The sequence below is a fragment of the Cupressus sempervirens genome, chromosome 3 (assembly GCF_028749045.1).
Source record: "Cupressus sempervirens isolate cs-2001-9-10 chromosome 3, ASM2874904v1, whole genome shotgun sequence".
Taxonomy (NCBI): domain Eukaryota; kingdom Viridiplantae; phylum Streptophyta; class Pinopsida; order Cupressales; family Cupressaceae; genus Cupressus; species Cupressus sempervirens.
The window spans coordinates 837,702,851-837,715,914 of NC_143120.1; positions in this window are offsets into that span (position 1 = coordinate 837,702,851).

Here is a 13,064-nt window from a genome sequence, read left to right on the forward strand (position 1 = left end):
ATTTCTCATGTATACTCAATAAATATTAAGTTGTATATCAATTTGTTTGTTATGATTTTCCTTTTTATTACATTGCTTAGTTTTGCTTTTACTAAGATTCTTATTTTCCTAGTTTTATTTTTGTTGTCATCAATTCCTATGAGGGTTCCTAATGATTTACCTATTCTTTTGATAATGTTATTCTCATTTAGTTTCGATGGTATGTTTGTGCTTTCCATCCATTTGATTGCATGTTTGTTTTTATTATGATTTTCATTGAAGTTAGGTTGTCATGCTGTGAATTTAATGTGATGCCCCTTATAGAAACAGTTTGATAAATCTAATATTTCATGTTTAGATTATATATCCTGGCATTGTATGAACCAATGGTTATCAGCATAGGGCGTTATGTTACTTACCTTCTTACCACACCTCTTGGCCAAATTTCATTCCAACTTACTTCTAAATTTCGTTGGCCCATTCTAGTATGCATTAACACCTTTATCAATGCATTCCCTTCATTTTTCTTCACTATGAATGTTGTTGATGATTATAATGTCTTTGTTCTTGATTTTGGTTGAATGCCTAAAATTGGGGTTTCTTCCTTTGCTTGGATTATTTGCTTCATGATTCTTCTTTCGGTGTGGGGGGATATATACCCCCATTGATGATGGGTTGGCTCCCTTCTCCAAATGATTTCTAAGAATTGAGACATGAGATTCATATTTTCATGTTTGTGGCCATGTTCTAACCGATGATGGACCTAAGCGTATACTATTGGGCTCGAAAATCGCTTTGGGTTGATCCTTTTTTTTTTTTTGTGGTTGAAGTTCCCTGATCTAGGGTTTTGATCTTTGTTGTTTGAATATTTCATTTTAATGAAGAAATCCTTTTGGTTTTGCATTCTTTTATCCATTCCATCTCCTTTGTTGTATGATGATATGTGCCATCTATACTTCTTCCTATTTTGAACAATCTGCCATCCATTTTCATTTTTTCTATTCTGGATTTCGTGAATGACTGTGTTTTGTTCCTCATGGACTCGTGTTTCTAGGTCCATGTTTCATTATTGTTTTCTTCAGGTTATTCACAAATTTCATCATTTTGAAAAATATGTGAATATTTGATTTAATTTATTAATAGAATAATAATCAGTTACAATATAATACTATTAGTGACATTAAATATATTAAAAAATTATTAATATTTAATATATTAAATAATATATAACAAAATTAATATTAATTATTTATTAATAAAACTAAATAATAATAATAACTAAATAAACTTACCTCAGCTGCAGACTGCAAAAAGGCAGCTACGAATTGCCCTTAGCAGTCGCGGACTACTTAGCAACCTTAGGCTTCCAAGCCACAGGCCACATCCCATGAGGTGTTAGGGGAAAAGGGGGGTAGGAGGGTGGTGGCCCCTGCCTCCCACTAATTATATTTAAAAATAAAAAATAAAACAAAATAAGCCCCCGTCAAATAAATTGTTAATTCCATTTTTTAAAATTTAATAATTTGATTACATGGCAATTTACAGATTACCATATATATATATATAAACCTCATAGATAGACTCATGCATGCTGGTGTTTCTGCATCGTCCATGGCCTCTACCACGACCTAGGCTATGACCTCTAACTGAAGATCTCATCCCAGATACCATCCTACAATAATATCCAAGATAACAAGATTCTATAGTAACCATAAAAATGCTACTGTAAGGCATACATAAAAGACACATGTTTTGAAAATAGTATAAGTTCAATTTTCAGTTTTGCCTAATTTTAGGTTTAAGTATATTTCAATTTGAAGTTTAAATGTTCAAGTTTGAAAATATACAACTAAAAGTTTAAGTTCTATTTTAGTTCAACTAGTTCAAGTTTCAATTTGTACTATATGTACATAACAGTTTAAATTCCATTTTAGTTCAACTAGTTAACAACTAGTGTCGTTCCAATATGCCTAGAGCTCCCAATGTAGAACTCAAGCTCTGATACCAAATGGAATGCCTCGCCAAGGGATCCAAAAGAATTAACCTAAAGTTTATCTAAGTTTGCCAAACATTTTTGTTTTAAAGAAAGAATAACATACATGTCAATCATAAAGTAGCGGAAGAAATAACATACAATCATAACGGACTACATTCCTTAAGAATCCCAAGACGTATAATCACATTTAAATTTAATTAATACTAAGTCTAACAATTACCACACCCACATGAAAGTACAATTACAAGTCCATTCCACTTAAATAATATTCATTTGTTCTGAATGCCACTTGGCAATAAAATTTGGAATACACAATCATTCGTTATACATGTCATGGGGTATGAAAGGCTAAAAGAATATACATTTATAAAAATAGGCTACATCATCCCTTCCAGATCCATGAAACAAAGTATAATACAATAAGTGAGATCATCCATCACAAAGATATAACCATCCACCATAATACACAAAGATAGAATGAAAGGAAATCCAGCCATGGCATCAACAGGCAGATCTCAATGGTAAGATTAAAAAGCACTACCACTCGACCTCGTGGTAGCCCAAAAATCTCCACTCCCACCACACTGAGGAGATAGTCTCAAGTCTCAAACAGGATAACAATCCCAAAATCAAAAGTAACATCTAAGTCAAGGAAACCCTAAAAGTAATTTGACTCAAAAGTTCCAAGATAAAATCGACATCTACACCCAGAGGCAAACAAAGACACGTAGGGAATCTACTATGTAAGTGGGAAAGTGTCATTGCACAAATCAATGCTAGAGTTACCCTAGCAGTCTAACTTGACCTCAGCCCCCTAGTGACTCTATGTGGCACTAGTATCCTTTCATACTAACAAGACATACTAACAATGCATAGTTGCAACCAAACGTTCTCTCTACTTCCATCCTAGTCTATACTAGCACTCAAGGCATGGGTGATAACATACAAAGACTCTTATTAGGTTCATTTTACTCTCATTTACTGTAGTGTTTTCACTTATTAAACAACTTACAATGGGTTATCGTTGCAGCCACTTCGGGCCTTGGCCTCCATTGTAAGCCACTTCTCGACATTACATATAGATAACCTACCTTAAGCCCACAAAAGAATAAATCAAAGAATCACAAATTTCACCTCAGTCCTATACAAGTGACTAGAAAGCATCAAAAGATAATTCACAATAACACCTCAGTTCTTTACAAGCAACTGGAAAGCATCCCAAAAATAACTAATTGAAGACTCCAAAAGGTTAAGTCAAACATGTCATAACATGACATCACCAAGAACAAATCATATAAACACCTCAGTCCTATAAAAGTGACTGGAAAGCAATCCAAATACAACTAATCGAAGACTTAAAAGTTATATCAGATAGGTCACACCATTCACCTCAGTTTCACAAAAGAACACTGGAAAGCAATAACAATTGATAAATCAACCCACATCATAGAGCATACCAGACACACTACCATGGTTGAGTATAAAAGATCAAGATCAAAACATCATCATAACATCACAAACACAGAACTCCCGAGCCTCTTGTAACATCCTAAGACTGGCCAAAGCTAAGTCAAACCCCAAAACCCCAAATCATAAAATACACCTCGCATACAGAACATACAATGTAGCTTTCTCAATACATTACATTTTGAAAACACAAAGGTTTAATTTTACTATAATTTTGAAGTTTCCATTTTTCTAGTTACCAGATTCACTAAAGTTCTCGATTTCAAATAGAGTTTATCGATATTTCCCAAATCACAATAGAAATCATTTTTGTATAAAATTCATCAAAGAAAAACCCAAGTTACCCATTAACCATTCACAACTTATAGTTCTAATTCATTTTAATAATAATTTAATTAAAAACTTGTATTAAATATTATTAAAAATTACATCACTAAACATTAAATTATTAATGATAATAATTATTTATTTAAAATAATTTATATTAAATTATTACTAAACAATTATTAATTTATTAATAAAATAATAATAATTAATAATATAATACTATTATTTACATTAAATATATTAAAAATTTATTAATATTTAATATATTAAATAACATTTAACAAAATTAATATTAATTAATTATTAATAAAACTAAATAATAATAATAATTTTTTTAAAAACTAAATAAACTTGCCTCAACTACGTACTGCAAAAAGGCAGTCGCAGTCTGCTTAAGCAGACATGGTTTGCCTTAGGCAGCTGCAGACTGCTTAGCAACTGTAGGTTTCCAAGCCACAGGCTACCTCCCATGAGGTGTTAAGGAAAAAGATGGGTGGGGGGTGGTGGCCCCTGCCTCCCACTACTTATATATTTTTTAAATTTTTTATTTAGAAAAAAAAAAAAAAAAGCCCCCATCAACTAAATCATTAATTCCATTTTTTTTAAAATTTAATAATGTGATTACATGGTAATTTACAAATTACCATGTAATTACATTATTGTTGTTGTTATTGTTGTTGTTGTTGTTGTTATTAATAAATTTGCCAATATAAACCTGATATGCAAACCCACATCAAACAATCGAAATCAATAAAACAAGCTTAATTTTTATTTTAAAACCCACATCCTAGTTTTTCTTTCAATCAAACATATATTTCAAAATAAATCTATTCCCAAAAATTCTAATGAAATAAAGAGCGATAAAACTTAAACCAGGGTTTTCTAATTCTTAAAGCATAACAAGTATTTATCAATCAAGAACAATAAACTCACGTGCAAGGGTTTCAATCATCAAAGGATTTTGAAAACGGGAAATATAACAAACACAGAGAAGATAGAAGATCAAAGAACGAAAACCATAGTACAAATAACCACAAGATCCTACCTAGATTTGATGTTAAGACGACAACCACATGAAGCACGCAAACAAAACCCTTTCACTAAAAACTTCCTCAAAATTGCTCCTCCCAAAACCTGGATAATGAAAAATGAACTCTAAATTGTTGATAAGGAGTTCTTCCCTAAATTCGGGGCACTAACTATGCGATCACCCAAGGGAACTCCTTGATCACCACCTTTTTACTCTTTATTAACTTTTCTTTTATGTTTTCATGCATGCTTATTGCAATATAAAATATCTTTATTTAAATTTACTTGCCTTCTCTTTTTAATTAATTTATTATATTTTAAATCTCATGAATACTTAATGCAATTTTAAAACTCTTTAATAAGTTAATATATTTTTCATTCTTTAATTTATTTTCAAAACGTTAATTGATAAAATACTTATTAACATAAGTAATAATAATATTTAGCATTTATTTACAAATGATCTCTTAGATATATTATTATTAAATTAAATAAATATTATTGTGCTTTAAAATTAAACTATAATTTTCTTTTTAAATTTAATTCTTTTATTTAATTAATTTTTCAATTAAATAAATATAATTAAATATTAAAACTATCATAATAATTTTTCATTAAATTAAATCATTAATTTAATCATTTAATTTGACTTAATTAATAGAAAAATCACCAAAGACTTATAAGACGAAATACAAAAACCCATCATAAAATACCACATACAAGATCAAACTAAAGGGTTATAATCATAAATTTACGTCATACAATGCATTCGAAAGGGTAAACATCTCAGATACTTGTCCTAATTTTCTAAGACAAATGGTTTAAAGGTTAGGATTTGGACTCAAGAATTTATCTCCCCTCTCTTACCATTGAGATATTGCAATAGGGTACGCTCATCCTAGAAATTCAAGGAAGTCGATACCTGGTACCTACAATCTGCATAAAATCCACGCATGTATAAACACATATTCTAAACTAAACATGCAATGATAGGAAGTGGTGCATCGTCTAGATCCCGACTAGCAAGTGATTACGACTCCCTTCCTTAACCACATAAAAAATGGCATACATAAAGAAAATATACGTGCACATGATACACATGTAGTATGGGGTAAGTATCCATAAGAAAACACGTATAATAATCCGTCTAACTAATCATCATCAAATAACTAAAATCACTGTAATAATCATCATCAAGGTATAATCATGCATACATGAAGTAAATAGTACCAAGTAGTCTCATCATAAAATCAACCAAGTGTGAAATAATATATGATAATCTGAAAGATAATGCAACTAATCATCAAGCATAAATTGGCCTAAAAGAGTTCAGCAATAATAACAAAATGTAAACTAGGGGCAGGCACTACAGAATGCATAAATGAGAGAACCGCAAATCTCATAAAACATATGCAAACAATCCTAATCTTAACATAAAAGCAACTTGAACAAAAGGAATTAAACAATGAAATCCCCCTTCAAGTTGAGCTATTGTACTCTCTTTTCTTCTCTATAATGTTGAAGTTGATGTATCTCTTGATCTTGAAAAGATGCATCTACAAAATGGCAGCAAGAGGACAACGATATGATGATGACAAAATGACAAGATAGTGAGAATAAGGTTAGCAAAACAAGTGCAAAAAGGCTCAATTCATAGGATTTGAGATCCAAAATGAAAAAATGGAAGGAAATGTGTGCAATTAGAAATTTGTCTTAGGTAAATTTCACAAATTAGAAAATTGTGTCGTCTCTTTGCACTATCTCAATTCACACCAGACCTATGAGACCCTGCAGAGATTACACTAGGGAACGTCCCTCTAGTAGACCTCAGAGGTGACCTTCCAAAGTACCTAATTTCCCTAATGTCCACCTTTCCATTCTAGACTACTTGCCTGTGAGGAGTTCTTAGCTATTGTTATTCATTTTTCTTGGTTCTTTTGTTGTTTTGCTTTCACGTTCTTTTTGCGGACACCGTTTGGTGCTCCCCCTGTTGGCATTTGCCCTTTGTACTGTTTCCATTCCCTTAGACCCTCGTTGGTCTCTTGTTGGACATTAATAAATTTATCTTATCTGATCTTATGATTAAAAGATTTAAATTAAAAAACGTATCATAAAATAGCACATTATGACAAATTGTAAGAGATGTGCATAGAAAGATGTAATAACATTTGGTAGAAGTGGAAAATGAAAGGGAAGGTGTAGGAAAAGGAATGGAAAGCATAAGAGCTAGACAAAGGAAGTTGTAAGAGTGGAAGCTAGAAAATAGAAACTAGAGGCACAATTAGTGGGCATATGTAAGAGTGAGAATTTTTTAATTCAAAAACTCATAATTCCCTCAAAAATAGAAACTAGAATTTAGAAAAATGGAAATTCTCAAAATTGATTGACATAAGATTATTAATTAATAAAGATTCATTGATTGTGAGAGTTAGTAAATAGGAATAATTAACAAGAGGGCTGAAATAAAATGATTAAGACATAGGAATAGGCAATGGGTTATCTAATCCCTATAGGAGAAACTAATAGATTGATTGGCCAGGACAATGAAATAAATACAAGAATTAACCCTTTTGAAGGATTTTGATGAAAATTCAAATCAAATGTGATGATATAGAAATAAGATCAAATTAATGATCGAATTGATGAAGTAAATGATGCTAGATGAATCATAGAAAACGATGACTTGTCAAGGACGTGAAAAGGATTGATGACATGACATTTAACAAACTTTGCAAATGCGATAGGTTGACCGAAATTGATTGATAGGATTTATCATAATAACATCAACCGACATAGTTAATGCTATTGAATTGATTAAACAAGGACATGATCAGACACTAAAGGACTCAACAATTTCAATGATCAAATTGATGAAAAATGATGATAGCATAGAGTGACAAGGCACTAAGGGACTCGACAATGCCAAGGATTGAATGATGAAATGATGATTGATTAAGGTGGATTTGATGATATTGAATGGTTTCAAATTGGTTTGGAAATTATCTGCATTTGATTCATAGGGGTTACAAATGGATTCATGTTGAATCACTACTCATGAAACATGGGTCAATGAGTTTGACTCAAAATCACACAGTTAAATCTTGATAGCAATATCACAATTTGACTTGCTGTGGAAATTATCTCCTACTTATCGATGAAAAACATGTCAAAAGAACATTGTGAAACAATTATAAATAATGATCAAGTTGACCAAAAGATCGAAGTTAGTGAAATGAGAAAATGGGACAAGTTAAGATGTAAAAATGATGAAAGAGTAGGTGCAAACCATTTTTTAGCGTCTACATTTTGCCCCTCTTTGATACAATCTGATTATGAGCATTGTGTCAAATAATAAAGATAAAAGATCATGCCCCAATGAAATTGAAAGAAGGTAGGACTAGAAAAAGGGTGAGAATGCATAAACGAGAGAACCACAAATCTCATAAAACTTATGCAAACAATCATAGACTTAACATAAAAGCAACTTGAGCAAAATGAATTAAACAATGAAACCCCCTTCAAGTTGAGCTCCTATGCTCTCCTTTTTTCTCCATAATGTAGTTGATGTAGCTCTTGATCTTGACAAGATGCACCTACAAAATGGTAGCCAAAGGACAATGATACGATGATGACAAAATGAAAAGATAGTGAGAATACTAGGAGAATGTGGTTAGCAAAACAAGTGCAAAAGGGCTCAATTTATAGGATTTGAGAGCCAAAATGCAAAAAATGGAATGAAAAAGTATGCAATTCAAAATTTGTCATAGCTAAATTGTACAAATTAGAAAATTGCTATGATTAAAAGATTTAAATTAGAAAATTTATCATAAAATGGCACATCATGACAAATTGTTAGAGATGTGCATAGAAAGATGTAAAAGCATTTGGCAAAAGAAGTGGAAAATGAAAGGGAAGGTGTAAGAAAAGGAATGGAAAGTGTAAGAGCTATTAAAAGGAAGTTGTAAGAGTGGAAGCTAGAAAATAGGAAGTGGAAGCACAATTTGTGGGCATATGTAAGAGTGAGAATATTTTAATTCAAAAACCCATAATTCCCTCGAAAATGGAAATTAAAATTTAGGAAATTGGAAATTCCCAAAATTTATGGAAATAAAATAATTAATTAATAAAGATTAATTAATTATGAGAGTTACTAAAGAGGAATAATGAACAAAAGGGGTGAAATAAAATGATTAAGACATAGGAATAGACTATGGGTTATCTAATCCCTATAGGAGAAATTAATAGATTGATTTGCCAAGATGATGAAATATATACAAGAATTAACCCTTTTGAAGGATTGTGATGAAAATGCAAATCAAATGTGATGATATAGAAATAGGATCAAATTGATGAAATAAATGATGCTAGATTAATGATAGAAATTGATGACTTGTCAAGGACACATGACAAGAATTGATGACACATGCCTTTTAACGAACTCTGCAAATGGCACAGGTTGACCGAAATTGATTGATGGGATTTATCATAATAATATCAACGGACATAATCAATGCTATTTTATTGATTAAATAAGGACATGATCATACACTGAAGGACTCAACAATGTCAATGATTGGACTCGTGAAAAATGATAATAGAATAGGATGGCAAGGCACTAAGGGACTTGACAATGCCAAGGATTGAATAATGAATTGATGATTTATTACGACAGATTTGATGACATTGAAATGGTTTCAAATCAATTTGGAAATGATTTGCATTTGATTCAAAAGGGTTACAAATGATGAAACATATATCAAAAGAACATTGTGAAACAATTTTGAATAATGATCAAGTTGGACAAAAGATCAAAGTTAGTGATATGAAAAAATGGGAAAGTTAGGATGTAAAAGTGATGAAAGAGTAGGTGCTAACCATTTTTTAGAGTCTAAAATAACCAATTATTTATGAATAAAGAGTTGGGTTTTCTATCAAATCTTGTATCCTATGTTGTGTTTTTGTTGTGTGGTTGTTTGTTAGGGACTTGGTCACCTCCATTGGGAGTTCACTAGACTTTGCACTGCATCAATACAACTCATTCCCATATTGAGATATCTAGGGAAAAGGGTTTGAATCACACTTCCTCTTGACACCTCATGTGTAGACTTCACATTTTAGGTGATGGGCTTGTAACAATCACACAAATGAATGGTCCCTTGGGTTTCAAGGGTGCCAACGAGACTACAATAACATTTATGGACTCACTAGTTCCTAACAAAGAATTCATCATGCATGAAAGGTGTTTGGTGGACTTGCAATCATGAAAGGATGTGCCCAAGAAGTCATATAATGCATCGTCTAACATGTTAAAGTCGTCTTTATGGAATGCCTTGTCAAATGCATAAAATCCTTAAAGGAAGAGATCTAACATATCAATATTCATATTGGGTTCACCAAAATGTAGAGTAAGGAACTTGCTATCTTTGACAAGAAGAAATATTCCTTACACTACCTCAACAATATTGATATGTGAATCTAAGGGAAAAGTCGTAATCTACTTTAATTAACTAGAAATTAATTTTAATGAATTAAAGTAACTTTAAGTAAATCAAGACAAGAATCTAATATGATGAATTAGTAACAATATTAGGTGCTTGCAAGGGATAAAATACAAAGAATGTTGATAAAACACAGATTAAGGTACATATAGATATTCTAACTTTGGGAATGGGGAATATACAATATAAACAATCAAAGAACAAAGAAATCACAATATGTGTCGGTTAACTTGAGGTTCTAGCTTTGCATACTTGTTTGTCACCTGCAAATACAAAAAGAAGGAAAAATGTTAGGGCTAAATAGAGGTTTACCTCAATCAACTCCCACCCCATGTCCCCTTTGTTGTTCCCACCTCCACAGACACCCAAATAGATAGATATGTAATAAACCAAGATGGAGATAAGCAATAGAAATAACTCCCTAGCTAATTGAGAATCCCTACTGTACAAAGATGGATAATATGAACAAGCCTCGCTTGAGGGAGTAAAGCCCTTATTACACAAAGACCAAAAGGGTAGTAAAGATGAACATCACTTAAGGGAGGAAATCCTTTAATACCTAACAATATGTTATTTCAAGATGCAAATTGATAAACAAGATAATATTGCTATATTTAAAAAATACTGTGTAAATGCAAACAAGATGGATACAATTGTAGATGTTCTCAAGTTGAGAGTGAAATATGTCAAAGCTTCCCAATGAGAGATTGAGAGCCAAAGAGCACAAGAAGGTGTTTAGAAGATTAGAGAGGTAAAGATCAAGAGAGAATTCAAGAGTCTAGAGAGATAAATGAGATGAAAATAGCCTTTTATTGTTGTAAACGAGCAAATGTAGTTGTTTCGTACATATCCAAGGGAGGGACAAGTGTCAAAAGTTGTGTTTTCTATTTAGATTATGTGGACTCTAGTGTGTCGCATTGTTGTCTACATGTCACACTCATGTCCAAGCCTATGGGCCTTAAGCTTCGGTGATAGGTCATGGACTCTACATTGTGAAGGGTAATGATATCAAAATGTGGCCATTTGATCATATTATCTTTCATTGCTAACTCATAGGACTCCATGCAAAAGTGTCAAAAAATAGAGGTGTAATTTTAGGACATTACACTCACAATTAGATGAGTTGTATACTTTGTAACTCGCAGGACTCCATGCAAAAGTGTCAAAAAATAGAGGTGTAATTTTAGGACATTACACTCACAATTAGACAACTTGCATACTTTGTAACTCACAAGACTCCATGCAAAAGTGTCAAAAAAATAGAGGTGTAATTTTAGGACATTACACTCACAATTAGACAAGTTGCATACTTTGTAACTCACAGGACTCCATTCAAAAGTGTCAAAAAATAGAGGTGTAATTTTAGGACATTACACTCACAATTAGACAAGTTGCATACTTTGTAACTCCCAGGACTCCATGCAAAAGTGTCAAAAAAATAGAGGTGTAATTTTAGGACATTACACTCACAATTAGACGAGTTGCATACTTTATTCAAAATGAGCAAGCCTCCATTGAATATTTTCGGCTTTTCTTACCAACAAAATCCCAAAATTGTGTTGAAAAGCATAAAGTTATGAGGACCATATTGTGAAATTAATTTAGTTAAAACATAGTATCTATAATTTATGCACTACAACCCATTAAAAAATATTATTTTATAATTACCTAGTTTGAAGTGATCTTATTTTTTACAATATGACGACTAGAGGAAATTTATTATTCTTTCTTGTATGAGGGAAAATATTTGCCCAACAATTTTCTACTGGTTGAGCTCTCAAACATCCTAATGGTGAGTCATAGAATGTGATCTTAAACTTTGATGTCAATAGCCAATCAAATCTAGAAAAATTAACAAGGAGAAAAATCAATACATTTAAAGATGTCTTCCATCGCCTTTACATCATAAAAAAAAACCACCATAGAACAATAGTGAATCAATATTTAGTCCAGTTACATAGAATGAGGATTGCAAATCTCATATCATTTCATTGATGATCTCCCATGTTAGTGTGTATTTCTTCTCATTATTGTTTATCCCACTTGTAATAGACTCCATAGCCCTCTCCACAGTATCATAAAATAACCCATGGGGTATTTTTCCATTGACTAGTGTTAAAATTTTGATTAGAGGCTCTAAAAATTATAAAAATTATTATTCCTTTTGCCTAGAACCTCACATAAATAATAGTCTATCCCAATCTTGATATCCAAAAGTCTAACTAAGCTAGACTCAATCCACCTATTTGAATGAGCATTCACTTCAAATTCATTGTTTGCAGACAAATAGTCTACACTACAAAGGTGCACACCATACTCAACACCTTCACATGACAATAAATAAATATGGTGATGGATGTAGACCCTCTCTTATACAAATTTAAATGTGGGAAGGTTGTCATTGTCTTCCATAGTTAATTGGAACAATGTATGACACGTGTGGTCTAGTACATAGTGAGATTTTTCCTCAAAAAGTCTCCCAACAATGGGGATATTATTTATCATAAATTATATCCCATACTCTGAGCCAACGTTAATCATCATTTTTTAAATAGAGTGCATAATGACCAAGTTGTCTTTGCCTATCTAATTCCTAATAGATTTGATCAATATTGTGCTAAGTTTGGATGCCATGGGATTATCCATCAACAAATTTAACATGATAATGCAACAACTCTTTGCTTACTCCTTGAAGCATTTGATAAGGTCATTTCTCACATCTTGGACTACATCTCTTAAATGTTAATCCTAAAAGCAGGAGACGTAGA